The sequence below is a fragment of the Anabrus simplex genome, chromosome 1 (assembly GCF_040414725.1).
Source record: "Anabrus simplex isolate iqAnaSimp1 chromosome 1, ASM4041472v1, whole genome shotgun sequence".
NCBI lineage: Eukaryota > Metazoa > Arthropoda > Insecta > Orthoptera > Tettigoniidae > Anabrus > Anabrus simplex.
Window position 1 is genome coordinate 605,869,616 of NC_090265.1, and position 17,490 is coordinate 605,887,105.

Here is a 17,490-nt window from a genome sequence, read left to right on the forward strand (position 1 = left end):
ATGTTGCTCCATTCAGGTTTTCGTAACCGCTTCCTTTTCGAACCATTCTGTTCCAATGCAGCAACAATTTTATCCTTGCTCTTCCAAATCGTTTGGAATGTGGAATTAACTAGGCCTAACTTATGACAGACGTCAGCTTTTTAAATTCCATTCTCAATTTAGTGAATCATTTTAACTTTTTCTTCCAACGTTAAAACTTTTCTTTTTGTAGTCGTACTGTGTTGAAATGGGTGTACTTAGAGGAAACTTCCAGTCGAAACTGACCGCACGCAGGTACCATTAATACCGTAAGAATTCGGACAGGTTACAATGGGGTGGAGAATCAGCCTGTATTCCCGAGGTCTATGACAAAAGGGGACAGGAAAGTATTTGCCAGGTTGCCAGATTTCAACGAAATATTTGTTAAAATACTTTGGTTTTTAGAAAATTTTATTCCAAACTGAGGTTGAAAATGACATTATATGCGAGGTAGACACATATACGTTTGTTGTATTAAGCAAGGCTGAAAAACACATCTGGTCGACCCCGCGGTGTAGAGGTAGCATGCCTGCCTCTTACCCGGAGGTTCTGGGTTCGATTCCTGGCCAAGACAAGGATTTTTACCTGGATTTGAGAGCTGGTTCAAGGTTCACATTTGAGGAACTACCTGAAGGCGAGATAGCCACCCTGGTCTAGGAAGCCAAGAACAACGGCTGAGAGGATTCGTCGTGTTGACCATACAACACCTCATAATCTGCAGACCTTCGGGGTTGAGCAGCGGCCGCTTGATAGATCGTGACTATTCGGGGCTGTTGCGTCATGGAGTTTGGTTTGGTTTGGAAAAACACAATTCTTATAAGGAATATGTCCGTACCACAGAAAACATGACATTATAGACGAGTTGGCGCTGAAACCGATGACGTTATAACAAAGTTCAATTGTATTATGTAAACTATATTTCACCCTTCACCTTAGAACTCCAGTCCTTAAATTTTATGTCTTCTCTACATAGTTTTATGGTGCAGAAGCATGGACATTCATGGCTGTAATAACCAAACAGCTAAATGCTTTTGAGCTCTGATACCATCATCGCATGCTCAGATTATCTTGGATGCATTATGTAACCAATGATATGTGTTGCAAGTTATAAATCTCATTCCATATTGATGGTTATCATTTTACAAATAAAAAGGTCTTATAATTCTCCATTTCAATACAAAAACTTTTTTGTTTGTATGTTTTTTCTGGGCACAAAAAACAATTTTATTTGTTTGTATGTTTTTGTATTGAAAAGGAGGATTATATAAGACTAAAACCAATGACATGGTTAGGCAGCGCAAGAGACAACTTCATCAACTGACTTGTTTAGAGTAGCTGTTAGCAGCAGTGAGGCCTGGACTGGATTGACCACCGAAGTCCAATGAGGATATGGCATTTCAAGAAGAAGAAGAAGAAGAAGAAGAAGAAGTTGTACAGAGTAACTCAAAGAGTTTTTAAATACTTGTTATACATTCAATGTGGGCACCATTTGTAGTTCTACAGACATCTAAATGATAATTAAGCTCTTGTTACATATTTTGTAAGTGTTTGGAGCATTGTACACTTAACTGCTTCAATGATATGTTGTTTCAAATCAGCCAGATAACTTTTCTCCTCTACACAACATCCTTAATAAACTCTCTTTCAAAATAGTCTAAATAGGTCAAATTCAGAGATCAAGGGGGACAGACAGAAGGACTCTCCTTCCCATCCAACATCCATACAAAGTCTTACTCAGAAATGTGTTAATGTCTCCGTAGAAGTAAATTAGGGCACTGTATTGCAGGAATGTGAAACCAGAAGGCATCGGCGTGACGGAAAATTTTCTCCAGCAGGCTGAGGTATGAATGTCCTCTCTCTGTAGGCTGTATTACGTGAACTGATCACACCATATTTATGGAGTTGTAACTAGTCATTTAGTTTTGGTGTGTCCTTTTCGTACTCAATCACTTGGTGGGTATTCTTGCAACCCAAAAGCAGCAGTTATACCAACTGACTTTACCATAAACACGAAAATTTGATTTATCACTGAAGAGTACCAAATCAAGATCCTTGTTTTCTTCTATACAACAGCATTTCAACAGCAAATTCAGCTCTTGTAGGGTGTAGGAGTTGCAGTACCTAAGAATAAAAATGGAGATAGTTGTAATCAATTATTTAATTGTTGAACAAGCGACTCAGTTCCCTATGAGCCTGTCTAATTGACTCATGTGGACCCCAGACAATGCTGCATGCAAACGATCCAGTCTCTTCACTAATATGCAAGTGGAACTGAAGGCAATTTCCAAAAATATCTATCAGGACTGCTGCCATAAGTGGAAATGGTGTTACGAGCGCTGTATTTTTCTTTTTCTTTTTTTCTTTTCTTTTTGCTAGTGGCTTTACGTCGCCCCAACACTGATAGGCCTTATGGCGACGATGGGGAAGGAAAGGCCTAGGAGTTGGAAGAAAGCAGCCATGGCCTTAATTAAGGTACAGCCCCAGCATTTGCCTGGTGTGAAAATGGGAAACCATCTTCAGGGCTGCCGACAGTGGGATTCAAAGCCACTATCTCCCGGATGCAAGCTCACAGCCGCGCGCCCCTAACTGCACGGCCAACTTGCCTAGTATAAAGCAAATTAGGTTTGTTAGCAAGTTTGTTTTTTCTTTAAACTATGCAGTGTGTTTTAATTAATCTTGTAATACATTACAATATGAATCAGTTTCTAGGATATATAAGTTATAATGGTTTTCATATTCTTTTAGACAGAATGTGGGGACAGTCAAAAGGATTTTTTCAAATTTAGTATGACCTTCTCTATAGATCCTGTACATAGGAACCCTTGTTTTCCCTAAGTTATTGGGAAGGAATAAGCAAGTGACAAATCATATATCGAAAGATATGAACACACAATAACATAGTCAAAATAACAGGTAAGTAAGGAAGGAGAAAAAACAGAAAGAGAAGTAAAGGACAAATATGGAAATACAACAGAACAAAGACAATTTCCACATCCTCATATACTGCTTTCATGTAGATGGGCTCTCTCTTCATCAAATCCTAGTTCTTTTACAACCATTTTTCTTAGCCTCCAACAAGCTCATTCTGTTTCCCAGCTTCATGCAACCTTTGCCATCTGCAATCATTTTTAGCTTTTTGTCCCTTCCTTTCCCTCTGTTTACCTGTACCTGAATTTCTTTCTTATCCTACACTTCACACATCAAGACTGAAGATCTGTTAAGATGATACAATAATAAAACACAATAATAAGATGGGGGAAGTGGAAAGTCATGATGTTGAAAGTGCTCTTGAAATATTAGGCGGAACATGTGGTGCAGTCTATCGGTGTAGAATGAAGACCGTTGACCAGCATGGAGTGGAAGAGTCCACCTCATGTCACAGACACAGAATTATTTGCAGATGTTGTTGCCGACAGAAAGAAAAAGAGTTTCAAGCTTACTGTTAAAACTAAAGGAAAAGATGGAAGAATACTAATAGAAACATATAGCAAGGGATACATACTGAAAGTTAATACATGTGTAGCAGAAAAATATGGGAAGAAACTTGAAGCTAAAGTACAGGAACTATGAAAGCGAAGACTAATTATATATGACATTCCTGAAGAAATTACAACAGAGAATGCTATTAACGTAATATTACAATAAAATCCAGAATTACAAATGAGGAGGTTCGAATCACTCCAAAATTCATTGTACTAGAAGGTGCCCAAACGCAAAAATTGATACAGAATATCAAGATGAAAATAGGGTGGACAATATGTAATGCTGAAGACTATTTTTGAATCAATCATTGCTTTAAATTTAGTCAATACAATCATCAACATACAGATTGTAGAAGTGAAGTAACTTGCGACCTATGTACAGGTCCGCATAACTCAACGAATGCACAGCTTCAGGAGAAGAGTACAAATGCTTAAATTGAATAATCTACAATAAATATAACCCTAACAAAATTACGTGTGACAATCACACGTCTCTAGACAGGAAGTGCCCAAGTTTGCAAGCTGATATTAAGAAGCAAATGCAAAATACAGAACACTAATATGGATATACGAACTAGCACCAAGAAATTCACTGGATTTAAAAACTCAAATATTTGAGACACAATCCCTTGCTTACAGATAAACTAGCAGCAACAGATAATTCAATGAATCTGATAGCATTTGTACAAGAACCATGTATCACTTAAAAGAAACAGTGACTTACGTTTTACTTCTTCTGAATTTTACAGTGTCTACCCCCGTCATTTTTATATCGCCTCTTCTACTGATCCGGAGTGAACTTGATCTTTTATTTTCTTTTTCCTGTGCATTGTTTTTCATGTTTTAATCGGCTGATGATGACCTGGACTAGGATCGAAACTGGTACCACTTCTACTTCTTATTAAATAAGAATGTAATCACTGCATTTCTTATTCTTTTGTATTGAATACGTTGAACTTCTTTATTTATTATTTCAATATTAACTGTGACATTAACGTACCAACACACACAAGTTGGGTCCGCCAAACACTAACGTCTGTGTTGTATCGTACAGTGATCATGGTGACGTTTGTTCCTGAAAAAGAACATTTGCGGCACAAACTGCTTTTTTTATTTAATCAAAGGAAAAAACAAGGTAAACAAGCTCCACTGATTAGAACATGCGAGACATGGTTTCAACAATTTAAACATGGTGATGTCAATGTGAAAGACAGTGCACACTCTAGACTCAAACTCAACAGTAATTGGCACAAGCATTAAATGCTTTACGACGTTTACGAGCAATGGGGAAGATCAATATACTCGGTAAATGGGTCCCACACAATCTGAATGAACGAAAAATGGAAATTTGCGAAGTCAGATGTGAAATGTTGCTTCAACAGCATGAAAGAAAGTTTCTATTGAATTGTGATGGGTGATGAAAAATGAATTTATTTTGAAAACCCGAAGTGGAGAAAATCGTGGCTGTCACCTGGCAAAGCTGTTCCTTCAACATCACGGCCAAATCGCTTCGGCAAGAAGACCATGTTTTGTGTATGGTGGGGCCAGAGCAGTATTGTGTATTATGAACTCTTGAAGCCCAGCGAAACTGTTAATGCACAACGCTATCACTAACAAATGATAAATTTAAATCATGCATTGATTGAAAGATGACTGGAATGGGTCAGATGACATGGCAAAGTGGGTTACACAACAATGCACCATCTCGCACAGCAAAACTAGTGAAAGACAACTTAAAATTGCTTGGATGGGACATCCTTCTGCACCCACCGTACTACCCCGACCTGGCGCCATCTGGCTATCACCTCTTCGCATCAATAGGGAACGTTCTCAGAGCAGCACTTCAGCAATTTCGAGGAAGTTGGAAAATGGCTCGACGAATGGTTTGCCGCAAAAGACAAAGCAGTTTTTCTGGCATGGTATTCATAACTTACCTGAAGGATGGGCGAAGTGTGTAGAAGCCGATGGCCAATATTTTGAATAAACAAAAAAGGAATTTCCCTTGAAAATTATGTGTTTTCTTTACCACAAAAGCCTGCAAAAACTTATGCATACACCTGGTATTCCTAAACAAGCTCTTACGTTAGCCTGTAATATTTCTATGAGTACAGGCAGTAGTCAAAGGAGTATTTAGTTATCATATGTCAAAGTAATAAATTTTGTTTCCTATGCATAACCTAATGAAATGAATAGAATTAAGGCATTTGTGTACAAAATAACTTATTTTGTTTCCTCACCATAATTTAATGCTGAGAATAGGCACAACAAAACAGCTGAAAGTTTAAATCTGTTTGGATACACGCCCCTTCACTAGTTGTAACTGAGAGTCCTGCAAGCAGCTGCTAGGCTGTACCTTCTGTCAGAGTGCATACACTGCTCCTTTACCTGCCTGAGCTGGAGCAAGCACTGCCCATTGAGCCGAATTGTGCTTGCCTTTGATTTAGATGATTTTCCTATGGCTGCTCACAATGTTCTCCTCTTGGAGAATCTGAAAATTCCCTTTCCGTTGAATTTGTTCTCAAAGTTGATTGTGCAGTCTGATATTGTGTGTTACTATTACGGTATGTGTGACACATGGTTAGAAATTCATTTATGGTGTGTGCTTCCTGTAAGAAAGAAAACACCAGTAAAGTTATTTAGGCTACAAATTTATTTGAAATCTAGTTTTAACCACTCATCAACCTTTCCTAACTATAGATGTAATTCCTCCAAGTGGCACAATCATACCACCCAAAGGATTATATGGAATGCATATAACACAACTTTTCTTTCTGAAGTATCAGTTATGTAGAAAACCAGAATCCATTAGGAATGACTTGAATTTTTGTTGTTCAACTTTCTTATTCATTTGTTAAGGGAAAGGTGTGTAAAGCCACGTTTAGGCAGTGTATCTATCCATGCTTCTCCGCATATATCACGACATACTTCAAGTTTCAAGACTTGCATTGATCATCCCTCACGCCTCTTTCTGTTTACATGTGTTGACAAATAGATGCATGCAATAGTACAGAAATTTTTCTAAATCACTCCATTGTGTAGGCATCTCTGTCACTTCCACCATAATTATTGAAAGTGATCTAATCTGAAATGATTGAATATCAGATTTCCTAGGAAATAAAAAGTGGATATTCTTGATTAGGACAGGATTCAGAAACTTTACAAGAATGTCAGAAAGTGATTTTAAGATATTGCTACAAATGATTAGACAATTTGTACAGGAACAAAATACCAATACAGTATAAGAGAAGCTATTCCAGTAAGCACGCTTTTAACTGTGACAATTATTTTTACCCACTGGCGATTCCTATTGTACTCTTATCTATATATTTAAAGTATCAGCCTCCATATTTAAAGTACAATACATATCCTAGGTGTGTGCACACGACTGATGCATGCTACAGCCTGCTTCTAGTAGTGTTGGCTACTGAATGCATGATTCGAAGCAGTGTATCGATTCATTCAAGTGTCCGAGTGAATCAATTCACAGGAACGGCGAGCTCACGGCACACGATTCAGCTTACTCCCAGCGGAAAGTGCTGAGTGGCGCACTCGCTGGACGTTGAAGGGGAGCCGAGCTTCCGCTGCAGCGAGACAGTGAATCATGGCACATCGAAAGAATCGTGAACGAGCGCGGCTCAGTGAGACACAAGATACACATGGCTCCTTATCGGCTCACTGGACACTGGTGCATGGCGCATGGCGGAGAGCTGAGCTTCCGCTGCAGCAAGACATACAGAGAGCCATGGCACACCGAAAGAATCGTGAACGAGCACGGCTCAGTGAGACACAAGATACACACGGCTCCTTATCAGCATACTGGACACTGGACAATGGCGGAGAGCCAGGCTTCCCCTGAAGCAATACATACAGAGCCATGGTACACTGAAAGAATTGTATGCTAAATGGACTCCTGAGCTCAGCTCATTTGAAAATAATACCCACTTGCTTTCACTGTCCTCTTCTTACAGGGAGGTTTAAATAATAGATGGATTTATTTTCAGTGTTAAAAAGGTAGTCAAGACCTAATTCTAAAGTAGCTAGTAAGTAGGTAGGCTATTATGTTATGTTACACTATTTATTAGTTTAATGAATCTTAGTATTATAACTTAGTTGACATTTGACAATTAATTAAACTCGACTCTAGTTTGCCCTATGACCATGAGTCATGCTCATGACCACTCAAAAGTACCTGTTTTATATTGGGAAGAACGGCTCAGTATTGTCTCAGTTCATATGTCACATCGTTGCACAAGACTTCAATAATATGCGGACAGTAAGTGAGCCGACTGACGCAATAACTTAACCAACAGTATGTTGAATCAGAAAACCAGTGGGCTACTGTACATCTTGGGTAGCCTATACAAAATATGACGATTTAAAAAATCCTCTGCTGATAGAAAAATACAGTACATATTTTCAAAAATGATTTAGAGAGTTAGACGTGCAGTTAGTATCGTGTAGCTATGCGCTTGCATTTGGGGGATGGTGGGTTCGAATCCCACCGTCGGCAGCCATTAAGATGGTTTTCCATAGTTTCCCCATTTTTACACCAGGAAATCTGGGACTATACCTTAATTAAGGCCATGGCTGCTACCTTCCTAATCCAGGACCTTTACCCTTCTGCGTCGCTGGAAACCTTCGATGTATTAGAGTGACTAGGATTTTTTTCCTAAGAAAGGAGTTCATAGTATGAAGACCAGATGGCAGCAGCGAACAATGAATGCTGTTGCTGCTGTCTTACCAATACATACTACACACATGAAGTAGGAGCGGTGACTGTAATGTGCCGTGAATCGGATCACTGTATCGAATCAGTAATGTGAACGGAATCAATTCAGTAAAATGAATCGAATGTCCCATCACTAGCCTCTAGTAGCAAGAAAAGTTTCAATAGGCATGAGGGAGTTTTTAAAAAGTAACTATGATCGATGGAAAATGGTAAATAAAATGTAAACAGACTCTGGGATGGGTTTAAAGCAATTGTTGAGAAATGTGAGAATCATTTGTATCTTTGAAGGTGGTAAGGAATGGTAAAGTTCGACTATATTATAACAGACAAGTAAGGAGACTAAGAAAGGGTGCATACTGGAAAGAAATAGAGTTAGAAATGGCTGTGGAAGTGAGGAGAAATTGAACTTACTAGGAAACTGAATCTAGCAAAGAAGTCAGCTAAGGATAACATGATGGCAAGCATAACTGGCAAGACAAATTGGGGCAAATATTTCTTTATAGGAAGAGGAGTTAGGGATTGGAATAATTTACCAAAGGAGATGTTTAATAAATTTTCAGTTTCTTTGCAATCATTTAAGAAAAGGCTAGGAAAACAACAGATAGGGAATCTGCCGCTTGGGCGACTGCCCTAAATGCAGATTAGTATGGATTGATTGATTGATTGATTGATTGATTGATTGATTGATTGATTGATTGATTGATATGTTTAAATGCAGCATTAGATTTCTTAAGCCGCTCTCTCTCTCTCCAGTCGTTCCACTAATGGCTGAGTATCGCGACCCAAGGACTTTGTTGTTTCTTTTATAAGCTGATGCCATTCTGTATGAACTTGCATTTTCCGGACGGTAATCTCCATGGTAAGTTCATGATCTCTCTTACTTGATCAACCCGTCTTTTTGTGACCTATCCTCATGACCTTCTATCAGAAACTTTTCCTTGGACAATTAATTTTTCCAGGTTGTCATCCTCTCTTCTCATACTGTGACCAAAGAATTGCATGATTCTCTGGTACACAACTTAGCATAGACTTTCTTGTATTCCAATTTCCTGGATGACAGAATCATTTTTTCACCTGGATGTCCACGGTATTCACAACATCCTTCTCCAACACCACATTTCAAAGGTGTTGATTTGGTTCCTGTCTTTAGCTTTTATGGTCCAAGTTTCGCATCCATACAGGACGTACAAGGATGAAGGATGAGTTCTGTACCTAATCAATACTTTATTTTACATAGTGTCAATATTATTTACATAAAAAGACAGTACCGGTTTCAACCTGTAACTAGGTCATCTTCAGCTGCTAGAGAACCTACTTAATAGCGACTGTACAGAATAAACACTAATAAAATTAAAATTAAACAAGGATGCCATTAAATAAACATGAATGCCACTATTCTAAAATTACTTAATGTTAAGATATATACATATGGTACAGTTTTGGGGTTAAGGGGCTATTTCCCTGACCCTATGGTTTCTACATATTTCAAAAATTACATGTACTGAGGTTGGAATTGGATACAATTCTTAGAGTTTATCAAGAATCACCGACATTCAGGTGTCAAGTTATCTGTGATAAATGCCAATATTATGTCCAACAGTTCATGAGATGTTTAAAGTGCATTGTTGTGCTGAAAATATGCGAGGGGGGGGGGGGGGGAGGGGGGAGGTCGTGTTCCTTAGAATAAGAGGTTCAGCAACCAGTTCACAGAGACATAGCTTATACTAAGTCTATATCAATGCTGAAAAATATTTGGGGTCGAAGGTTTACAAAAGTTCTATAAGCCGAGGTTGAAATTGGATAAAATTCTTAGAGTTTATGAAGAATCACTGACATTCTGGTGTCAGGCTCAGATATCTAATGTTAAATGCCAGTACGATGTCCAACGGTTATTCAAAGTGCATTGTTGGGCTGCAAATATGAGGGGACGTCGTGTTCATTAGAATAAGAGGTTTAGTAACTTGTTTACAGATACATAGCTCTTTCTCAGTCTATATAAATGATAACAAACATGCTAGTTTATATTAGACTTCTTTACTGAGGTTTACGTTGCTGTGCGCGACATATTGAAATCAATGAAAGTGAGTTGTGGGTGCTCCTCTCTTCACACTTGCGTTCCCTCAGGTAATTTTAAAAAATCTGGGAAAGAAGAAAAGGAAGGTAGGTATTAGAATAACTGATAGAGAGTGCCTGTTAAATGGGTTGTGTATACGGTGTGTGTGTGTGTTACTTACATGTGAGCTGGGTATGTCCTCGAGCATAGTTAGGAGCGTGCTGCACATTGTTGTGTGTACGTCGTGTGGCTGTCATAGCGTTGAGAAAGAGAGGTGGTGGGGAGGGGGAAGCAGCTTGTAGATGGAGTGGTGTGGAGTGGGGTGTGTATTTTGGGGCATGTGTGGGCCCTTGTTTGCTGATTCTTTTTTAAATATGTGTCTTTTAGAATGGATATGGCTGTGTTGAAAAGGATGTTTGTTTTATCTGCAATTTCGTTTAAGTTGAAGTTATGATTAGCGTATTGGTACATGTTGATGTAAAAATCTTCCATTATATTGAGCAATGGGCCTGTGAGGTTTATATTTAAAATTTCTATGTCATTCTCGATATTGGTGAATTTATGCTTATGTTCCTCAACATGTTGCCCTATGGATGAAAAGTGATTATATTTAGTGGCATTGATGTGTTTGTTGTATCGGATAGAAAAACATCTGCCTGTGCGCCCAATGTAGCTAGCTTCACAATCGTTGCATTTTATGCGGTATTTATTTTACATAGTGTCAATATTATTTACATAAAAAGACAGTACCGGTTTCGACCTGTAAATAGGTCATCTTCAGCTGCTAGAGAACCTACTTAATAGCGACTGTACAGTATTGATTAGGTGGAGAACTCATCCTTCATACTTGTACATGAACTATCAATACGGACCATGAAACTAATAGATTATAGTCCATACAAGAAGATCGAGAACACAAGCGACTGGACTAAACTTTTCTTCGTATTCATAGATATTGCTCTATCTTGCCAGATCATCTTTAATTTTGGCATAGCTGTACGTCCTAGAATGACGCGACGTTTGATTTCTTTTCGCGGCTACTTGTATCCTCGATTATTAAACCAACATAAGGAAACTGACAGACTCTTTGGAGAATGTTCAGGTGCTGTGGCAGCTGAATCTCTGCACCTTTGTTGACAATCATTAATTTTGTCTTGCTCCAATTAATTTCCATGCCAAGATTGTGACTTTCCCATTCTGCAGTACACAATCCATTATCTCGACAAGCTCCTGTACACTGCTGGCTACAAAGTGTGGTGTCGTCCGCAAAACGAAGATTATTAATTCTCTTCCCACCAATCAAAAATCCTCCTTCCCAACTGTTGAGGCCATGCTTCACGATATATTCACCATAGATGTTAAACAATTGAGGTCGAGGTGATAAGGTGCATCCTTGTCTCACACCTTTGGAGACTTTGAAACTTGATGATAAATCACCATCAACTCTGACTTTGGCCAAGTTGTTATCGTATAAGCTTTTTATAAGTGAAATGTCCGACTCGTTGGCTGAATGGTCAGCGTACTGGCCTTCGGTTCAGAGGGTCCCGGGTTCGATTCCCGGCCGGGTCGGGGATTTTAACCTTAATTGGTTAATTCCAATGGCCCGGGGGCTGGGTATTTGTGCTGTCCCCAACATCCCTGCAACTCACACACCACACATAACACTATCCTCCACCACAATAACACGCAGTTACCTACACATGGCAGATGCCGCCCACCCTCATCGGAGGGTCTGCCTTACAAGGGCTGCACTCGGCTAGAAATAGCCACACGAAATTATTATAGTGAAATGAGATGGAATTCCCATTTCCTCTGAAACACACCATAACTTTGGCCACAAAACACAATCAAAGGCCTTTTGGTAGTCAATGAAGCACAGAAACAAAGGAATGCTGAATTCATGTGCCTTTTCATTCAACTGATGAATATTTAGAATCTGTTCTCTAGTTCCTCTTCCCTTGACAAAGCCTGCCTTTTGGTAGTCAATGAAGCACAGAAACAAAGGAATGCTGAATTCATGTGCCTTTTCATTCAACTGACGAATATTTAGAATCTGTTCTCTAGTTCCTCTTCCCTTGACAAAGCCTGCCTGTTCTGATGGGAGCTGATATCTAATATAAGGCTTCAAACGTTTATTTATGGTATGAAATCATATTTTACTTGCATGTGATATTAGCGAGATGGTTCGATAATTCCCGCAGTTCCTTGTTGATCCCTTTTTGTGAAGTGGAATGAAGATGGAAATGAGCCAGTCTTGTGGCCATACACCACAGTCCCATATCTTGTTACAGATGAAGTCCATTAAACCTACTCCTTCTCCCATTTCCTTGATCATTTCCCCAGTGATGCCATCACTTCCTGATGCTTTATGATTGTTCAAGTGTTTAATTGCATCTTCTACTTCTCTCTTCAGTATTGAAGGCTCTGGTTCTAAGTTAGATTGATTAGGGATGTACTTATTGCAAACATTTCTGGTAGTCACATCTGCATATAGATTTTCACAGTACCTTTGCCATCTTTCAATGGTCAGTAGCAATATGACTTCACTGATGAAGGGAATGCATATTGTTCCTGAAACATGTATGATAGAATAAATAATTTTCAATCATTAAAAGTGTAGTGACAAGATGGACACAAGATAAACTATTTTAAATAGTTTCTTTAATAGATTTAACTAAAATTAAGTCAAACTCGCTGAATGACAACGCAAAACGTGTAGTTTTTGCAAAGCTAATGGTCCACCAGAAGCGTGCCAAAAAGTTTTACAAAAAAGTCTAAGAAATCGATGAACTTTCACATTCTAGGCCTGAAGTAATGGGAATTGCATTTGACTACATGCAAAACTTGCTGCTGCCACTTCTACCAGTTCAAGAAATGTTTTATCTAAGAAAACTGTGGTCTTACATTTTCAATGTTTATGACTTGAAGAAAGACCAAGCCTACTTTTACTCATACCCAGAGGATGAGGTAACAAAGGGCCCAATGATGTACTTTCCACCAAGCTTGATAGCTGCAGTCACTTAAGTGCGGCCAGTATCCAGTAATCGGACGCTTCCTTCCCACTCCTAGCCCCTTCCTATCCCATCGTTGCCATAAGACCTATCTGTGTTGCTGCGACGTAACGCAACTTGCAAAAAAAAAAAAAAAAAAAAAAAAAGTACTTTCTATGGTTTTTGTGGCCAGACTTGGGACAGCAGTGGGGAAATGATCGAAACCTCTTTATTATGTTGAAAAATTCATTTATTGTTAAAAAAAAAATTTGTATAAGATATCTGTTTTGGAAGAGTTATGTTTTTGGACTTATGAATATTTTGAACAATGGAAAAATTATGTTTGGAAAAATTTTGTGTTTAAATTATCATGTAGCTGTGAGTTTTGAAATTATGTATCTAACTTATGAAACAGCGTGTATGTACACATGCCGCTTTTGGTGGCAGAATTAGTGTTGCGTAAAAGAAAGATCTCGAACACTGATAAGCGGAAATGAAGAGAACTTTAATTGGTTGGAATAAGAAGAAATTTAATTGGTGAATGTGAAAGTCGGGTGTAAATTCTTTGGCCTGATTGGTTACCTTGTGCTTGCATCATTTCCGACTTCTCACTCCTTCATGGGAGCAAAGCTTGCGACCGTGTCTTTTGCTTCTGACCAGCCTAAAGGGCAGACGTGCTTCTGCTTCTGTCCCATTATGGGATACCTGTCTTGGGGTAACACTATTTCTTCTTGTTTTCAGACATTAACTTAATTTAAATGTAAATTTTTTCTTAGTGCGCAGGAGTTTACCCTCAGAATTCACATTTGCCATTGAATCATTGAAATGACTTAGCTTTTCAGCTAAGCATTTACAATGTTATCTTTGGAGGCAATTCCCTTTTCCTTTTTTTAGAAACCCTATAATGAACATGTAATTTAAGTTTCCCTCGGTTTTGCCTCCCGTAGTCCAACTTCTCTTAATTCAAGCAGGTTAAATCTATGCTCTTTACTAGAAGTGTTTTTAGTATAGAAGCAATTTAATTGTGCCCCTGTGTTAAGATTTTATATTTCCCCCTTTTCTTTTTCTGTGTTAAGTTTTTACATCGTCAATTTTCTCAATTTGTTAAAATGGGATTAGCCCTCATTAAAGGTCTTTATGTAAAGATTTCTTGGATATTGTGCACATATTGGAAGGCGCAATTGAGTTTTGTTCAGTTCTTCCTGTATTTTGTATAACTTGAAAATTACTTGTATGTAGCGCATATCTGCTGATGCAGTTAAAACTTTAGTCTTGTAAAAGTATTTGTTTCTTTCAATAAATTGACAAGAGCAATTACTGTGTTAGAATTTTTTGTCCATGATATAGATGTTGATTCCCATAGGGAACCTGAAATATTTGTCCCAAATGAGTAAATTTATAATACCAATATAAATGGTCCGTTATTGGACATTATATATTTTCCAGCTAACTCATTCCTGGTTGCCAGTGTTTCACCCCCATGTGAGAAGTTGGGCTCATCAGTTGGTACTTAGCACACCCATGACGAATACGTTCGCTTCTTCCCACATACTTTGTAATTGTCACGTTTGTTGACCTGCTGTTTATGTTTTATGCAGCTTCAAGTCTGTGAACCTTGTGTGTGTTCTAATGTTTTTACTGTGTTTTTAAATTCAAAAATTTTTTCATAAATTATTATTATGATTTAATTATGTTTTTGTAACCAGTTTCAAGGTTACAGTTTTGAACTTTATCATTAATCATGTTCCTAATGAAGCAAAAGTGCTGCATATCTTTAGTGATCATGTAGGCTTTTCAGCTCCTTGACTATGAACAACAGATGTAGTGTTATTCACCTGTTGTATCCCATTAAGAGAGCATAGTTTTATGCCATGTGACCAAATGTTTGGTCCGGTGAAACGTGAAGTCTGGCGACATGACCGTATCTATTCACCTGAACAGTACAACTCAATGATAGCAAGTGTCAAAAAACACAACCTACTTTGTGTTTTTTGACTCGTGTTTGGATTTCAAGATTTGGTAGCCACAGTATTTTATGGAACTACCCAGAAGCATAGAAAGCAAGGCAATATCATTCAAAATAAGCACATACAGACACTTCATCTACACAAGTACACCTATTGGGTACGTTGAAATATCACCACACATTGACAGCATTGTTAAATCCACTTTCAAACTAAAATGACCACACACTGTTGTTCTTCCCAAAACGAAGGCGTACCCAATAGGAAAAGTTCCCATAAAATGGGGAAAAACTGCACGATCTTCAGAAGGTGATCCATATATCCCTGATGAGTACCGTCTTTTCTTTCAAGAAAGATTATCCTGGCCAACAAAAACTACAGTGGTGCCAACGAAGGAGACGATAATAACTAATGTTGTGGTGATAAAGCAAAAGTAATACTGTACTTTTTCCACACAGTGTGACTGTTTTGATGTAACATAGCATGACTGGACATGATATGGTGGAACGGGATATTAGGTTATCCAACACTATGTACACTATATAATCTTATGTAGTGTTGAATACTCTAAAATAATGTTTTAAAATTGTTTTTTCATTTGGTAAATATTGAATTGAAAAAGAGACATATTCCACAACACATTTACATACATATAGGTAGGTTGTGTGATAAAGTAGTTAATAATTGTAGAAATTTACCAAATTTTGTGTGTGTGTGTGTGTGTGTGTGTGATACATTTAGCTCCACAAATAATTGTGTTTAGTGTCTGTTTGTAGTAATCTGCAATTAGTGGTATTTATTTACAGTTTTCACACTGAGTAGTTCCGTAGGTGTTCGCTAGATTACAACCTGTAATTTAGGACTGCGTTAAAGAAGAAATATCTCTTTCTTTTTAATAGCATTATTAAAATACCAATAGGTTTGTTGATAAAATACTTACAAAGACGGGATATTAAAAATAGTCGTAACTTACCAGCAGTTCTAGTCTATTAGTGCAGGCATTTGACAGGGTATTTCAAATAGCAATTCAACGGTCCCACCTATCACAAAGGTAATAACTTCTTTAAATAATGTGATACTGTTGTAAATTCTGTTTAAAGAAAGAATTTCAACAGAATAGACAGTATTTCATTGGCAAAATAGTTAACAGTTGTAATTGTTATTGATTAGTCGCTCTTCATATTCAAATATTGGCATTGTTGGCTACAGTCGTGAAAAAAGGGTGTAGTGTATCAAGAAAATATAAATACAAATCAGCTGATTCTTGTATTCTGATCATTTGTAGTTCTGAGTAGGCAGTTAAAGTATCTGTAATTTATATTTCACACCCTCGTTATTTCAGTATTTATGAGCGGTTAACTAATAATCAAGTTCCTACATTCCAATAATTGCAATTCAAGTCCCTGGCGTAGTTTAGACAGAAATACTTTTGAGAAATTATTGTAAACAACTTCATATTTTTCAGCATTTAAGGACACTTTTATTTTCCATCCAACGGAGTAGGGAAAATAATAGTAATCCACTATCTGTAATAATCACATAACCACATTTCAGTTAAGAATTGTAGTGTAGATACGGTATATTAAATAGTATCTTGTCTGTTATATTCGTGTGTATTTTTGTGCAAACGGCAGGTTTAGTTTCTATTACAGCATAGGAGGATAAAGTAGTACTAATATTAATCTGTCTACATATTTAACTTTGTTGGTAATCTTTGAGTACCTACCGGTAATTCTTGCGAATATCTAATTTAGGCCTAATTGGAATTTTCATTTCTATTTGTGCTTAGTAATAACCTAGGATACGTCGAACGTAGTTTAAACATTATTGTAGTGTAGTATGGTAATATATTAGAAATTAGAGTGCCTATTCTATAATTTTGAGCAGTTTTACGAATTTCGAAACTTAATGGTAATTTTCTTTTCTGTTTGTGCTTGGTAAAAACCTGCTGTAATTAGAATACGTCTGAACATAGTTTAAAATTATTGTAGTGTATTGTAGTATCTGTACTTAGTCTGAACGTAGTTTAAAATTATTGTAGTGTATTATAGTATCTTATTAGAAAATAGTGTGTTTATTCTATTACTGTGAAATATTTGTATAGTATTGAACCCATGACCTTTGTGCCCTAAGAACATTATGCATAAATTAACAATGAAATTAAAAGTTGGATTCTTGATAGCATGGGTTTGACACGTGATGAGGGGGTGATTACCTTCGGTCCCACGCTCTGGGATACGTGACGTCAGCCACA

At 37.6% G+C, this 17,490-nt stretch overlaps 1 protein-coding gene across 7 annotated transcripts in view; it reads right to left on the minus strand.

Annotated features, from left to right (window-relative positions):
* The window catches only part of LOC136857197 (TGF-beta-activated kinase 1 and MAP3K7-binding protein 2), a 517,262-nt gene that overhangs the window by 101,464 nt on the left and 398,308 nt on the right, over positions 1-17,490 (minus strand). The gene's annotated exons all lie outside the window — the stretch shown is intronic.